General features: G+C 37.7%; 1 protein-coding gene and 1 long non-coding RNA gene across 12 annotated transcripts in view; one reads left to right on the top strand and one right to left on the bottom strand.

Moving 5' to 3' along the window:
- Positions 1 to 17,433, bottom strand: part of INPP4B (inositol polyphosphate-4-phosphatase type II B) — a 216,057-nt gene that overhangs the window by 184,868 nt on the left and 13,756 nt on the right. The window lies entirely within an intron of this gene.
- On the top strand, positions 30 to 9,973 carry LOC148112578 (uncharacterized). 2 transcript variants are annotated; one of them, XR_015729074.1, is made up of 3 exons: positions 30 to 110; positions 3,022 to 3,084; positions 9,775 to 9,973. It is a non-coding gene; the product is annotated as an uncharacterized LOC148112578 (long non-coding RNA). The 2 variants fall into 2 exon arrangements; XR_015729075.1 differs by lacking the exon at positions 9,775 to 9,973 and adding an exon at positions 7,289 to 7,334.

Genomic DNA, 17,433 nt, shown 5'->3' with positions numbered 1-17,433 from the left:
CCTGTCACCCTCTTTTCAGATAGCATTTCCTGCTTGTCCAATGGAGAAGGAGCTACTGATATATCCTTACAGCATTCCCTTGCTGCAAGAGCTTAAGTAAATTCCAAAGTGTGAATAGTTGATATAATTAGTGTGGATTTTGTTAAGGAAAATTCATTAGATTGGTTAGCTGATTGAGCCAAGTACGTTGTTGGAACACAACCATATAACATACACGTGACTCTGCCAGTTTCTTATTGCCTTACACTCAGTTTTTCAAGCCTTTTCACACAAATAACACTGATTTTAAATTCTAGAAGTGCTGTGTTACATTTTAGCCTGAAATTCTTAGTACCAGATAAAGTATTTCAAAGACAGCTAAACTAAAGAGCATTCTAAAGTCAGATCACTTAAAAGGTCATCTTGCCATGTACTTTAAAAATTATGGCAGAACTGACACAATATGCTGGCTGCAATGTCTTTGGTTACCTTAAGCTCAGTGTTTTGTGCAAAGCAGGCCTGCTATGTTTCCCCAATAGCAGGGAATAACTTTGCATTTAAATTAACGAGCTAGTGTGTTCTGGAAGCATGAACACAGATCATTATATACTGATGTCCCAAGGACAGATCACTTTCTGACAATGACTCACAAGATAAGTCATATTTAACAGACTTTCCTTGTTGTCCCCAATCATCCCCAATGCCGTATATAGTTTGATTTATTATTGATATATATGAAACATAATATTAATTATAAGAAATATTAATTATTACATAAATAGCATCAAATATGAGGTGAGGATAAGCTTGCATTTCAGTCATGCGAGAAATTAAAAAGAAAAAGTAAAAAAAATAAAAAATAGAACAGCTTGGCAAATAAGAAGTTACCAAGCATGGTCAAATCTACTACTTGTTATCATTCTGTTGCCTTATATCCATAACTTCCCTCAAAAAGGGCCTGGTGGCTCAGCAGACTGATAGCATTGTGATTAACACCAGCTGTCTGCAATTACTGTAAGTTCGAATCTCACCAGGCTCAAGGTTGACTCAGCCTTCCATCCTTTCTAAGGTAGGTAAATTGAGGACCCAGTTTGTGGGGGCAATAAGCTGACTTTGTATAAATATACAAAAGTATGAAGACTATTGCTTAATGCATTGTAAGCCGCCCTGAGTCTCTGGAGAAGGGCGGATATAAATCAAATTTTTAAAAAATTATTTATGAAGTTTTGAATATTCCCAGAATTTAGGAAATACTGCATTGGATTGATATGCATTAGAATGGGATTGCACCGTTTAGAAATGAACAAACATGACAATATATTTTATTGCAGATTATTAAATTTGTCCATGTAAACTGAGGAAGCTTCCATGTTATGAAGGGCCTTTCATCAACTGTAGCATCTCATAAGACAGCCTTGGCCTAATTTTTCATTTTACTAATTACACTTCTGTAGTCCAATATTTGATACAGTATTTGTTATTATATATAATGTTTTATAATCACTTGATTCCCAAAGTTGGTTAGCATATGTTCACAACCTTCAATATGTAGGGTGAGAGGCTTAAGATGTGCTCTACTGCAGCGATCCCCAATTTTTACAGCCCAGCAGGGGGTTGTGGGGCGGAGAGAATGACATTCTATTTATTTATTGAATTTACTTCCCACCCTTTTCTCAGACCTTAAGGAACATATGAGATGTTTCTCCCAGTATCAATTCTGAGTGGTATATTGGTATGAGAGAGAGAGTTACTAGCTTCAAATCACCACGTGTACCTTATGGATAACCTAGAACAGAGGTGTCAAACTGGCGACCTGCGGGCCAGAGGAGTTATGTGCAGGCCACACCCATCCCAACTCCGCAAATGGGAAAACATCGCAAAAGCGAAACATCACTTGACAGCAATGTGACGCTGCGAGTTTGACACCCGTGACTTAAAACATAAGCCTTAGTTCTTAGTGCATAAATGCCCTTACAAAGACAGATCCTGAATTATAATTTTAGACTACAGAAGAGAAAATTATTAAATGTGAAGAGAAATTATACTGATTCAATTTAATAAATATAACTTAAGTTTTATTAAGTTGAATTTCAGATAAAACAAAATTATTTCTTTTTCTTTCCCAAACCACTTTTTCACTGTAACCTCTGGCCAACAATCAAAGGCCCTTAAAATCTGGATACCATATTTTACTGTAAGTATACATTTAGTTACTTACATGTTTACATCAACCATTGCAAAATAAACATTTGATTTGAGTAATCTCTGATTGTGGAAATCCATTCTAACAGTATACAGTTAAAAAAAAAACCCTACCATACTGTTATTAAATAGAGTACTGCAAATAGAGGCTGATATTGCTTTTTCATCATTGCACAGAAATAGAAGGCATTAACAAAATATAATGGGAACAGCACTCAGTAGAATACCAATTTCAGTAGAACACCAATCTAAAAAAAAAAGCAGTGACTGCTTGACATTTTATAACATTTGTTCTTTTGAGCCTCAAAAATGAATAGGAACTTCAAACCTGATGAAACATTCTCAGTTCTTTATACTGTAGGAAATGGTGAATCCGATATTGCTACGCAATGAACACACAAGGAAAAATACATTCTAGACAGGTTTCTCATCTCAGCCCTTCAAAAAAGAGTGAACTACAGATCTTTCATAAAATCCCTTTTGTGGCATAACCACATTGTGCTCGTCTTCCATATCAGTATCAATAAATGCATCCTAAAACATTTTTTGTATTTGGTTTAAGAAGAGTTACATGATTATAAGTATGGAAACTATAAATTGTGTCTACCTTTATAGTATACATGGAGGTTTATTGGCACTTGCAAATTTTATTTCCACTTCCTCTTGGTCTAGTGGTTCTAAATCTATGAAGACTAGGAACAACATTCTAGATTCACTCTTGTGTCATGACAATTTGCTTTAAATTTTGAAATACTTAAAAAATCCAAGTCTTTTAAATAAATAGCTTTTGTTGATATAAACTTATTGTTTCACTTTCATATCTGTGAATTTCACTTTCAGAATTCTCGGTAAACCCATGTCGGATGGGGAATTCTGGAAGTTCAGGATCACGTATTTACCATGGTAAGGTAAAACTGCTGTAAATTATTAATTAATACTATCTCCAATGACTTGCAGTAAATAGTCTTTCTTCTAGCATTTGCCATTCATTCATTCATTCATTCATTCATTCATTCATTCATTTAAAAACAGGCTCTGGGTGGGGTACAAGTAAAATATTGTATTATAGTCCTACTCCAACAGCATATGATTTATTCATTCACTATAGCAGTAAAATAATAGATTACATGGGCTTTGGTGGATTTAAGAAGAAACCTATACTTGTACTACAAAAAGTTAACAAGGAATAAGCATTTTCTTAGATAAGCCCAGGGGTGAAATCCAGCAGGTTCTGACAGGTTCTGGAGAACCGGTAGCGGAAATTTTGAGCAGTTCGGAGAACCAGTAGCGGAATTTTTGAGTAGTTTGGAGAACTGGCAAATACCACCTCTGGCTGGCCCCAGGTGGGTTGGGAATGGAGATTTTGCAATATCCTTCCCCTGGAGTGGGGTGGGAATGGAGATTTTGCAATATCCTTCCCCTGGAGTGGGGTGGGAATGGAGATTTTGCAGTATCCTTCCCCTGCCACGCCCACCAAGTCACACCATGCCTACCAAGTCACACCCACAGAACCAGTAGTAAAAAAATTTGGATTTCACCACTGGATAAGCCCAAAACAGATTAAAATGTTCTATAAAGCAATGGAGACCCTGAGAATGGCTACATTCCTTTAAGTCTTTTCCATCTCCCATCCCCCACCCAAAGGACATAATTATCTGCTTTGCATAGTCTGCTTGTGAACAGTCCTCAAAATATCAGTTCATAAAAATATCTCAAAAATAACCAAAGACAACTGAACTCCTCAAAACTGAACTACCCTTTCTTGATGTTAGCTTCTTTCCCTTTCTATCACAGCCCATATCACACTGAGAACAACAATATTCAGTGATAGTTTTTAGTACAGCAGAAACCACAGGGATAGGAGAATCCCTTTCTATAAGCTATTTTCCATTCACAATTTTCACAATCTAAACTAAAGTCATCAGAGAGCACCAAGAGGTAGGAGAGGAAATCTAAACATAGACTATACTTAAAACCTGAATTAGGTAACACACACTTGCTTTTGGTTGCTGAGTTCCATTTTAGATCATATATAACCTCTTGTAAACCATACCCAAATCTGAATTCAATAATACAACCAACAATTTTTAATTGCATTTTTTATAGAGTGCCACCATACATCACTGAAAGAAATTTCAAAGACACTTAGGGCCTTTGACCAAAGCTGACCTATTCTGCAATTATCACATCCAACAATATGTGTTGTTTTACTGCATGAAAGGCTTTCTTCTTCGTATAATTATTTTTAAAATGTTTATTATCCATTTAAGGCTTTCTAAAAATAGTATCTAAGAATAGAGGAGAATTGCTTACCTCAGTGAGTCAGCTTTTTACCATCAGAGAAATCTATGCCATAACTGTCTTATCAATAAGCATTTTATGACTTCACAATACTGAATAATATCTTTAAGTTTACCTTTGAAATAAATAAATTTCTCATAGTTTCATAAAAGACATAAAGCTTATGCCTGGCATCATTTAAAGCAGGAGTGTCAAACTCAAGGCCCGCGTGCAGAATCCAGCCCATGGGGTGCTTAGATCTGGCCCCTGGGGCTATCCTGGAAACAGCGAAGGACTGGCCTGCGATGCCTCTGCCAGCAAAAATGCCAAATTCAGTCTGAACATCTGGCTGACTGTGCAATGAACAATAATCTAATATAACCAATTTCATATTCTTAAAGGCTAATGGTTAAAAAGAGAGACAGCTGCGTATTTTGATATTTTCTAATTTTCACTCATTAGTGTTATGGCTTGCTGGACATATCCTCATATGAGGAAGGTGGTGAAGACCCATCTAAGTGTGGGTGATTTGAGCAGTAATGGAGCCAATAACTCCACTCTGGTTTACGCAGGTCTAGATATCCCCAGAACTCTTTGGCTGCACCCACTGACAGCCTCTTAAGACTCTGAAATTCAGTCACCCAGTCCTACACAGAGGCACATGATAAAAATTCAACAAGAGAGAGCTGAAAGACTTGTCAAGAAACAAGTCAACAAAACAGCCAATGCTGAGAAGTAAAGTGCCTCAGCTGGGTATTAGTGGAGGCTGAGCATGATTGATTTTTTTGGCCTCATTCCATGAGAGCAGATGTTGAAAGCCACTTTTGAATTCTCAGCTTTGTCATGTTTACCTTGCTGTGGCGTGGATTCTATTTCACAATGCCTCCTGTGCTTCCCACTGGATTAGTCACCTGTTCATTGGATTCCTGGTCTCAGTCTATGCCAAGGTTGTTGGCTAGGTTTATAGTTATCATTTTATCATTTTATGATTCCTCAACTCTGCTGTGCCTGAGCTTTACCTATCATTGGACTGTGGCAGGCATCCGGCTTGCTATCTTGTTGGCTGGCAGCCAAGCTTGCCAGCACAGAAAAATTGATGATAAATATCTATTTATTCATTTATATGCAAACTAGCGAAGTCTCTTTAGGAGAAGAATTTCATGGGTGACATCCTTTCCAAGGACTATCATGTTCATAAACTTTCTGATCTCAGATATGAAACCAAAGCAACTAATTAGAAAAACCAAAGGCACACTGGAAATAAGTATTTTTAATGATATCATCGTATTGTTAAAAAAGAATAATATATAGGTGGGGGCAGTATGTAAGAATAGAGATTTAGCCTTCTACCCAAAGATAATTGTGACATTCCAAAAAATGATATGGATTGGTAATGAGTTCAGGTTGCAGAACTTTCATTAGGGAAGAAAAGTAATTCGAAATCTATGCCAGGAAAAATGAAAACCTTAACAGATTTTGTTTCCTGATGGTGATGAAAGGAAAAGATTGTGAAGGTGAAAGTCAAATTTATTAAATTATATATAGGACATAAGGAAAACTTTGTTCTCTTTGCTGAGTTATTCTTCTGTAGGCTAAAGTCAAGGCCAGTAATATTATTTCCTCAAAGGCGTAAATTAACTGTAAGGAGACCATCTTATTACAGGAGTTTTTCACAACCTGTATTCAGGTATTAACAGCTTCAGAAACTGACAATTCTATCACAATTATGTTAAAGAAAAAAACCAAATGTTACCAGTTAACAATCTAAGAAACATTAAGAGGAGCAAAAAAATAAAGGTTTAAGGTCCAAGAGATATGTTTCCAAAAGCTATTTGAACATTTGCAATGTTGATGTGGATGGTTGCAAACTATTTAAAAAATGGATAGCTGTGTAGCCAACATAGTTACCCAATTATAGTATTGTACTGAAAATCAATGAAAGGGTACTTTAGCAAAAATTGTTAAGGAATCTAACCTCATTTTTAATCTTGTAAATTACTTTTACAAGGCAAAATTAAGTGGAGTTGTTTTTGCCTTCTGTCTTTCCTTAGTTTTGTTTTAGTGTATCATATCAGCAGGAATAGCCATTTTTAAAATGTCCTGCAGAGACTTCTTTTATTTCTGTATTAAAAGCTGGATGCAAGCAAAATGGAGGATTGCAGAAGATAATAAAAGAGTAAGAAACATATTGTTGAGTTTTTTTCACCTCAAAGTTGGCTAAATTATAAAGTTCACATTTTAGCAGTCACTTTAATCAGTTTCAGAAATTCAGAATCTATTTTACTAAGCCAATCCAATTAGGTTCCTTGCTTTTTTTAGTATGCAGTGGTTAATTGTATTAGTTATCTTGAAGAAGCTTTAATCACTGCCATTCAATCTAAATACATTAGAGATAGTAAAATAAAGTATTTAAAAAAGGAGGAGCTTATTGCAAAGGTTCTTCTTCTGGCAATATGACAAGTATATTGATTCAAACACAAAATACATCAGCTTCAGTTTGAATCACTATTTCAAGTTTTTTGCAGTTTGGTGAAATTTTCCTGGACAATTTCACAAGGTTTAATTTGGCCCCCTGCTTTATTTAATAACCACATGAAACTGCTAGGAAGAATCATATATAGGTTTGGAGCCATTTATCACAGGTCAAGCTTTATGGACCTCAAAGTTCAGAAAGATTTGAGTATTTTACCTCATTATTAGAAAGTGGTTTGCTCAAAAGGAGCAATTCTTTTATCAATCCTTCATATTTACCAGTATCTGATAAATACTCTGCTGACACAGAAATGGGAGGCTTTCCTCTGACTAGATGCATTGTTTTGACTTCAAGGAAACTTGAAAAAGGAATACAACATTGTTTTACAAGACCATTTCTCAAAGCAGGTAACTGAATCTCCTGTGACCTATTGTGATGCTCAGTCTATTTCAGTTTATTAATGTCTCTCCTAATTAACCATCCAGGGAGAAAAAGTGACTGCTTTTCAGTTACGACCATTGCAGTATGGTCACGTGACCAAAATTCAGATGCTTGGCAACTGACTCACATTTATGATGGTTGCAGTGTCATTGGGTCATGTGATCATCTTTTGCGAACTTCTGTCAAGCAAAGTCAATGGGAAAGACAGATTCACTTAACAACCGCATTATTAACTGAGCAGTTGCAATGATTCAACAACTGTGGCGAGAAATGTCGTAAAATTCTCAACAAATGTCTCACTTAACATCATAAATTTTGGGCTAATTGTGGTCGTAAATTGAGGACTACCTGTATTTGGTAAGCAATTGTTTCAAGTCATAACAGTGTTCAACAAATGGTGGTTACCACAAGTCCTTGGACTTCCAGTCATTCTGGTATTCCTACAGAATACAAAAACCATGGTAGTGCAGGCGTTAGAATGCAGTATTGCAGGCTAACTCTGCTCAAAGCCAGGAGTTCAATCTTGAGAACCTCAAGATTGATTCAGCCTTCCATTCTTCCGCGGTTGGTAAAATGGGGACCCCGATTGTTGGGGAAAATATACTGATTCTGTAAACCACTCAGGGAATGCTGTAAAGCTCTGTGAAGCGGTACATAAGTCTAAGTGCTATTGCTATTGCTACTATCATGTGATCATCTGGATGCTTTGTAACCTATTTGCATTTATGAGTAATTGTCAAGTGCCCCACATCACATGATTGCCAGTTATAACTGGCAAAGATTTTTCCAGAACATCAATAGGAAAGGAAGCAAAGATCTCTAAAGTCACTAGGGTAAGTCTTCCACTGGCACACACTCCCTCAGACACTTGAAGCATGTGCTACACTGGCCACTCTCCTGCATCCCCGTACACCCCTTCCCAAACCATTCCATTCCTGTGAATACTCTTTAACCTACATGGCACTTGTCTTGTACCCTCTCTGATCTGCATGGCATCTCTCATGTACCTACTCACACCCTTCCCAATCTGCACTCCTCACACATCCCCTCAAATGCTCACACATCCTCCAAGACCCATTATGTCTCTCATGAAGCTCTTTGCATACCCATTCCTCTTGCATCCTCTCTGACCATCAGTGCTATGTCTCTTGCACACCCTTATGTGCTCCCACATGACCTCCTTAAATCATGCAGCACCTTTCATCTGCTTCCTCTCACCCTTCCTCACCCACCTGGCACCTCTCATGCCCCACTTCGCACTTTATGCACCTTCCCCGGACTGGATAGCATCTCACACACACTCTTGCATAGCCTTCCTGACCCTCCCCTACAGTCATACCCACACAACCACTCCTACTAGGCAGGATAAACTTACCTGCCTGTACGCCTGGCACTTGCAACTTCCTGCCAAGTTCCCCACTGACTTTGGATATGGGAAGCCAGTAGGAAGTTGGCTCATCTAACAATTTGGTATCAGTTAACAAAGGCAACTAGGACTTCAGGAATTGCCATCACTAAGTGATGCAGTCATAAAGTAAAATTCCAGTCTCGTTGTTATAAGACAAGGATTACCTATATGTTATTTTATTTCTTGTTGCTTATATTGCATTTTCTTTTGCTGACTTTATATGTTCAGCAGATTATTGTCCTCCTATCATAGCTAAATAAATAATACTAATAAATAATAATGTTCTATTTATAATTTATGAGTGCAAAGGCATTCAAGTTAGTTTTTTTGCTCTTCAGCTATAAAATGTTGTTTTTCTAGAAGGCAGGGAGGATTTCAAATTGGAAAACAACTACAACAACCACCCTATCTGAATAATCAGATTATTCTGATTATGACATACACAAATAGGTGTTTAGAGCAGAAGAGAGCCAAAATGCCAATGAAGTGATTTTCTAGAATTAGTTCAGCATTGCTTTTATGCACAGATGTACTGGAAGGATTAGCTTGTATAGAGTTTTTTTTATGTTAAACCTGCATTTTTAGAGGCAGCCATGGGAATAATTCCTCAGCCTTCTCAGCAATTCAGAAAGTAATGGGACCAAAGAGTCTACAAATCATCTCCCCATCTGTAGGTCATGTCCATGACGGAAGCTTTTAGAGAAGAGTGAGTCATCTAGTGACAAAGTCTTTTAGCTTTTATAACCATAATTGCCATAGGCATGAAAGGCATGGTCCAAAGAATCTACTCTGCTATCCTCTGCTTTTGAATAAAAAATTCTAGCCAGGAAAGATTTAACCTTTATAACATCTGGACTGCATCAGGCAAAAGAGCAATAGGAATAGAAAAAGCAAAGCTAGCTGCCTTAGCAATATATGGTAAGAAATACTAAAGAAATGTGTGTGTTTTTCACAAAACTTCTATGTTCTTCTGAATTCCTTCTCTAATCAGATAGCAGTAATACTTCAAAAGCTGATCTCATCTCTCTCCACATACATGAGTATGGACAGACACTTGGTTTTATTTGAAATGAAAAAAATGAACAGGAGGCTCCCGATCTGACATCAGAACAAATGAACAGCAGAATTTCCACTGACCTGAAAAGTGGAGAAGGAAAAAGGCCAAACAGGCGTCAAGTGTGTTTACATATGTATGCCTTTATTTACCAATTAGGACATGTAAGGACAAGTAAGAAACAACATTGCTTTCATAATTAGGAAGGGACAGTATTTGGCTACAATGCAAAAGTATTATCAGTTAGTTTTTATGATAATCCTTTAATATGAAGTTTATGTTCCTGTCCTTGATGCAACAGAAGAGGTAGCTGATGAGTTTATATGATGATATTCAATTTGAAATCAACAGAATAAAATATGCCAGCAAACTGTGCTTCGTGTGGTTGGAGACTGGGATGCCAAAGTTGGAAATATCAAGGAGGAAAATGTAGTTGGACTATATGGGTTAGGAAACCACAAAGACAGAGGAGAATGATTTATCAATTTCTGCCAATCCAATAATTATCTTCATTACTAAAACAGTAATTGGTAGTTTAGGATCTCCTTACATCTAAATTTAACTGTTACTTATTTTTCTGTGTTTTTTAAAGTGAATTTTATTTTTATTTTATTTTTTTGTTTGCATTTTTAAGGGCTGTTTTTATGTGATCATGTTATTTTAAATCCTTTATATTGTAAACTAATCCAGGCTCATCTAGATAAGGGGGGCAGCTGCAGAGGGTGGACAGGAAATCAGCCATGCTGGGAAGGTCACTGACATAAAAAAGGAACAGACAGGAAGTCCTTCCCAGCCAAAATAAAGGGTCACGTGGTAAGTCATGTGGTTTGTTTGGCACTCGTCATTTTTAGTACTCATCGGACCTCCAGGAACCAATTAATGAGTATTAAGATATCAATGTATGCAAATTACTTTTTTAAAAACTTTGCATAAAGCCAGGAACCAAGAGACAGATGATACAGGGATGATACCCTAAAACCCATCAGTGAGCGCCCTCCTTAGCGCCCCAACCAGCAAAACCAAGTTTTAATGCCCTTCTAGAAGGCCAGAAGGGTGGGTGCAGTTCTCAAAATATCCCAAAAATGCTACTGCAAACTTTATTTATTGTCTAAAGGCATATTCACAATATATTTCAAATGTAAAAGCAGAATTGCAGTCTGTGTTGGCAGGGGGCAGAGGTCGACCCCAAGGCCCCTTATATGTGGGGTGCCACAAGGGTCGGTCCTCTCGCCCCTTTTGTTCAACATTTATGTAAAGCCGCTGGGTGAGATCATCCGTGGTTTCGGGGTGAAGTACCACCAGTACGCTGATGACACCCAGCTGTACATCTCCACCCCAGACCACCCCAACGATGCCCTTGAAGTGATGTCCCAGTGTCTGGAGGCCGTGCGGATCTGGATGGGGAGGAACAGGCTCAGACTCAACCCATTCAAGACCGAGTAGCTGTGGTTTCCGACGTCCCGATATAGTCAGTTGACGCCATCGCTGACTATTGGGGGCGAATCATTGGCCCCACGTCCTGGACTCACGGCTGTCTTTAGAAGAGCATTTGACAGCCGTGACTGGGAGGATTTTTCATCAGGTTTGCTTGATTCGCCAGTTGCGTCCCTTTCTGGATCGGGACTCCCTACACACAGACACTCATGCCCTCGTCACTTCCCGCCTGGACTATTGTAACGCTCTCTACATGGGGCTCCCCTTAAGGAGCACCCGGAGGCTCCAACTGGCGCAGAGTGCGGCCGTGCAGGTGGTTATGGGAGCAACATGGCGCTCCCATGTGACACCTCTCCTGCGCAAGCTCCACTGGCTCCCGGTGGTCTTCCGGGTGCGCTTCAAGGTTTTGGTCACCACCTTTAGAGCGCTCCATGGCTTAGGACCTGGTTATTTACGGGACCGCCTACTACCACAAACAGCCTCCCACCGGCCAGTACGCTCTCATAAAGAGGGACTCCTCCTCCACCGTCAGCCAAACAATGTTGACTGGCGGCCCCTAGGGGGAGGGCCTTCTCTGTGGGGGCACCTACTGTCTGGAATGAGCTCCCCCCAGAGATACGAAGGATCCCAGACCTGCGCACCTTCCGCCGCGCTGTGAAGACCTTTTTATTCCACCAGGCGGGCTTGGCCTAATCCTTTCCCTCTTTTTTAATATGTAAATTTTAATTTGTTTTAAATTATTGGGGTGTTTTAATTTGTCAGGGCCAAAACTATTTAATTCGATTTTATCTGGTTTTTTAAATTTTTTGTATCTATGTATTTTATTGTTTGGCTGTTCACCGCCCTGAGTCCTTCGGGAGTAGGGCGGTATACAAATCAAATAAATAAATAAATAAATAAATAAATAAATAAATAAATAAATAAATAATAATAATAATAATAATAATTCTTCATAGTACAAATTGCATAACAAATTCAGCAGTAATTATTCTTTTATTTTTTACCCGAAGAATGTTCTGATTAACCAAGAAAAACCAAAAATAAGAAAGTGGGGTAGAGGTATAACACAGCTTCTACAGAGATGTCCAACCACATATTCTAATATAACACATCAAAAGTAACTATGTTGGATGTAATTGTATCATACCTTAAAAGTAAACAGGCACATTTTTAATAGTCTACTAATCTGTTCTTTATTTCTATAAAGCTTAATAAATATTCATGAGTAGCTCCATGACATCTCATTAGTGAACTGTTAAACAAGTTGAATAAATGCTGAATTAAACATCTGTAATGAATTACTGTAGCCTCCTAATGCAATATGAAAACATTTATTCATATATACAAAAACAAATTTACTTTCCTAGTTCCAATTTGTATTTCCAATCTGAAATACAACTGTGTTTGCAAAGGATAAGTCTATATTGCGTTTTTATTTTAAATATTCAATCCAACAATACCAGCCCTGTATGGGTAGGATTGCTGATAATAACATTTGTTATTATCATTTCCAATACAACTTCATATGTTGTATTGGAAATTTGCTCAAGTCAACCTTTCCCATTCTGATGTCCTTCAAATATGTTGATTTCAATTCCCAGACTCCTTTAGACACCATGTCATTGGCTCTGCTAGCTGGGGAATATGGGAGTTTAATTCCAGTACATTTGGAAGGGATAAAATTGGAGAAGACTCTGTAAACAATTCAGCTGATTCTGACTGAGCATCAAATGGAATTCACTTTTACCAAACACTATTTGGTAAAAGCAAATACAAGAGCAATATATTATTCAACATTGATAAAACCTTTTGCATTTTAAGCATTTTACGGTTGCTATGTAAATGCATTTTTGTTTAACACAAGTGATTGAAAAAGTAAAGGTTCAGCTTCCCAATTATAAAATTTGAAAATTTAATTATTGTATATGCTAGTTAGGAATTTCTGTTTGTTACATTGGTAAGAGTTAATAAATCTTAATTTAAAATACTATTGCGAGTTAATTACAAAGAAAAAAGGAGAAGAAACATGAAAGTATTATCCAGGTGTCAAACTCGATCACGTCACATGATGTATCTTGATGTATCTTGCCTTTGCAGAGCCGGGTTCAACACCCCTTAGCAACACAGCATAACAGAATATTTGTCAGGCTACTGATAATTCATGACACCTGGTTTATTTCTGAATAGGAGAGTCAATTTCAGAAGTCCGAGTTCTCAAATTCTGGCTTTCACTAAATTGTTTTCTCTCCCAGGTTCTTATATTGAACTACCTATAATCCTACCTAATCATTGGTGGGTTGCTACTGGTTCTCCCTGGTTTGGGCAAACCGGTAGCAGCAGCGGTGTAAGGCTCTGCCCACCCGCCATCAAAAACGCTCTGCGCATATGCAGAACCTTTTGCACATGCTAGTAGCGCCGCGCGCTCCCGGGAATTAAACCCACTACTGTATCTAATACATTTGAAAATCAAATGGTCAAAAATAGAGAAAGAGAGAAGTAGCCTACCCATTTTAACCTACTGATAAATTATTTTTACTGCATGGATTTTGCGGTGAAACTGCCTATTACAATATCTCTTGAATTACATAAAAAGTAGGAAGTATTCTATTATTATTTATTGCTGCAGCGAATTTTTATCTAAACTTGTTAGTCTAGTTATTTCTCCTATCTGTGACAACAGTGCATGCAAAATAGGAAAATATTATATAAGTCAAAAAAGAGGAACAGTGATTACACAAACTGTCATGGCTCTCATTTACATTGATTTCCCTTTACATTACATTACTCTAAAAGGAGATATATTTCTTTGCAAGTGTATATACCCCAGACGAATTGAAAACAAACAAAATTCATATTCATTTCTCTTAAAAAAATTTTCATTATTTGAACTGTGTGTGTGTGTGTGTGTGTATGGGTATGTATATGTGTACGTGTACGTGTACACATACACATACACATACACATACACATACTCATTCAGTTGTTGGAAATATATATTTATATTTCCAACAACTGAAATTATATAAATTTGTTAGTACTGTATATTGCCATCTAGTGTACAGTTTTTTAAAGAGCAAAACAGTTCATAAAATGTTTAATATAGCAGCAAGGTTTTCATTACAGGTAGTCCCAACTTATGACCACAATTGAGCCCAAAATTTATGTTGCTAAGCAAAACATTTGATAAGTGAGTTTTGCCCATTTTACAATTTTTCTTGCCACTGTTGTTAAGTGAATCATTGCAATTGTTAAGTAAGTAACACAGTTGTTAAGTGCATCTATCTTCCCCATTGACTTTGCTTGTCAGAAGATTGCAAGAGCCACAGCCACAGCCAACCGTCATAAATATGTATCAATTGCCAAGCATCTGAATTTTGATGCTGCAATGGTCTTAAGGGTGAAAAACGGTCATGTCATTTTTTTCATTGCCGTTCTAACTTTGAATGATTACTAAATGAACTGTTGTAAGTCAAGGATTACCTGTGTAATGCACCAGTGGACTTTGGATACTACAACATGACTTTCTCTTCCTTATATTTTACACATAGCTCTGAATCTGTTCCATGAAACTGAGGCTCAGATTGAATAATTCACAAAAGAGGAAAGGAAGAAGTATTACCTCTTTTTATTCTATCAACAAATTATTCACTTTATTGCTAAAGTGAAACTTACCTGAACTACTTCACACTATCATAATTAGAATTGGAGACAGAATTATGTGATACATAATGTAATTGCTAGGTAAAATTATAACAATTTTATTCCATTTACTAACTATTCATGAAGAAATGTAATCTTTACTAAATTATTCACGATATATGTATCTAATAATACATCTGGTATCTAGTATTTAATGATATTCTACTAAAAATATTCCCTGACAAAGGATCCTTAAAGGGACAGATAACCAGCATCTCTAACTTGTAAGTCTAGAACAAGAGTGTCAAACTCCCCATGTCATGTTGCCATCACGTGACGTATTGTGATGGTTTTTCCCTTTGCTGAACTGGGGTGGGCGTGGTCTGTGCGTGACACATCTGGCCTGCAGGCCACCAGTTTGACACCCCTGCCCTAGAACCTCCTAGTGCCGTGATGGTGAACCTATGGCCCACATGCCACAGGTGGCATGTGGAGCCATATCAGTGAGCACATGAGCTCAGCTCAGGCGTTCACGCATGCGCTGGCCAGCTGATTTTCGGGCCTTCTGGGCCCACCGGAAGTAGGGAAACAGGCTGTTTCCAGCCTCCGGAGGCCTTCGGGTGGGTGGGGAAGGCTGTTTTGCCCTCCCCAGGCTCCAGAGAGTCTCTGGAGCCTGGGGAGAGCAAACAACGGGCATTCCAGTCCCACTGGAAGTCAGTAAACGGGCCATTTCCGGCCTCCGGAAGGCCTCCAGGAAGTGGGGAAGGCCGTTTTTGCCCTTCCAAGGCTCCTAGAAAGCATCTGGAACCTGGGGAGCACGAAAAACAGGCCCACTGTGCCATTGCGTGCCAAACATGCGGGTCGCACAGGGGGGTCGCACATGCATGCAGGGCACATAGAACTATGGGTATGGGCACATGCACATGCAAACCCCCCGCACTCCCCCCATTTTTGGCACGTGATGGCAAAAAGGTTAGGTATCACTGTCCTAGGGCAATTTCTTATCAATTTTAGCTTGAGAGTAAAGGAAATAGGTGTGATAAGCTTCTTAATGCTTAGGATACTTCCACGAAGAAAAAATCCTTGCAAAATTATTAAATAGAGAAAGAAATCCCATTTGCGTCTCCTTTCATGATAACAATTACATCCCCATCTTGCCCACTGTAGACCTTAAATGTTTAAAAAAGGCAATTAAAAAGGCTGTTTATGATTTGCCCATTTGTTTAAACATGGTTTCATTTCACTTGAAACGATCATTTGTAGTCTATCTTGTCCTGCAGTTTTTACTTATCAAATTAGACTGGGACTGGAGGGTTAATAACATTTCAAACTGCGAAGAGAAAAACAGTAAAGAATGTCCACTTTATAATGTTTATTTAATATTATGGGCACTTAATGAATCCTCAAAGTGTATGTTTGTTTTATTGGATATGTAACAGCCATAAAGCAACTCTGATTAACTAACCTAATAAAAACATCAATATATTAACAAATAAAGCAATATCATAAAAATGAAAAAATGAAAAAGAAAATGAAAAAGATGGCCATTAAGGAGAACCCCATAATGGTATACATTTTATTCACACATAAGCCCATCTACAGATAAGCCACCCTCAATTTCCTAATCAAAATACCATGAAAAATGTTCCCCCTGTGAATAAACCAACCTTCACTGGCACCAAAACTCCGTATACCCACAGGCATATATGATAACAGCAAATTCATACAATTTTCAGCAGTTTAACTATCTTCTGATCCCTATGGACAGCCAGATCCAGGTCTTAAAGGCTTTGAGGAAGCCACAGAGTATGCCTCAATCTAATTTCAGGTTGAATGCATGGCAAGCACTGCAACAGACAACTTCTTGGGTCCTTCCAGGTGACAATCTTTAATTGACAGGATCCATAAGATCCACCTTCTTCCAGATTTGATGGGGCAGATAGAGACAATTAGACAAAGGGACTCCATCAAATATTCCAGCATCATTTCAGGCTTTATAGATAACAATCAACACTTCCAGTTGCATATATTGACCTACTGGAAGCCGAGGCAGCTCACAAAGCAAGGATATAACATAGATTTACCAAGATATGCCCATAATTGCTCTTGCTACTATTTTCTGGACCAACTGAAGCTTCCAGATGTTCTTTGAGGACAGTCTCATGTAGACTGCATTGCAGTAATAAATTCAGGAAGTGACCGAAGTACATCACAATTGTTTTCCTTTAAACAAATTACAGTTGCAACTGCTCTGGTAAAAATAAACAACTCACTTTATTGTAGAAATGTTACCTTGACATTATTTTAAAATGTTAACATATCTGAATTTTAATTTTACGTTTCATCACAAAATTGTTTAAAGAAGAAGGAAACATCCTATAAAATAACTGCAAAGTAAATGAAATTTAATCCTCAAACAGGAAAATCTATGTAACATTTTATGTAACATAAAAGCAGGAATAAAGTATCTAAAGTAAAAGATCTAACAATGCTTCTGACAGTTTCAGTCTTGTATTCCATAAC

The sequence above is a fragment of the Pantherophis guttatus genome, chromosome 8 (assembly GCF_059756535.1).
Source record: "Pantherophis guttatus breed Tessera chromosome 8, ASM5975653v1, whole genome shotgun sequence".
NCBI classification, from domain to species: Eukaryota; Metazoa; Chordata; class Lepidosauria; order Squamata; family Colubridae; genus Pantherophis; species Pantherophis guttatus.
The sequence above is the reverse complement of the archived record's forward strand: the minus strand, read 5'-3'. Positions and strand labels throughout refer to the sequence as shown.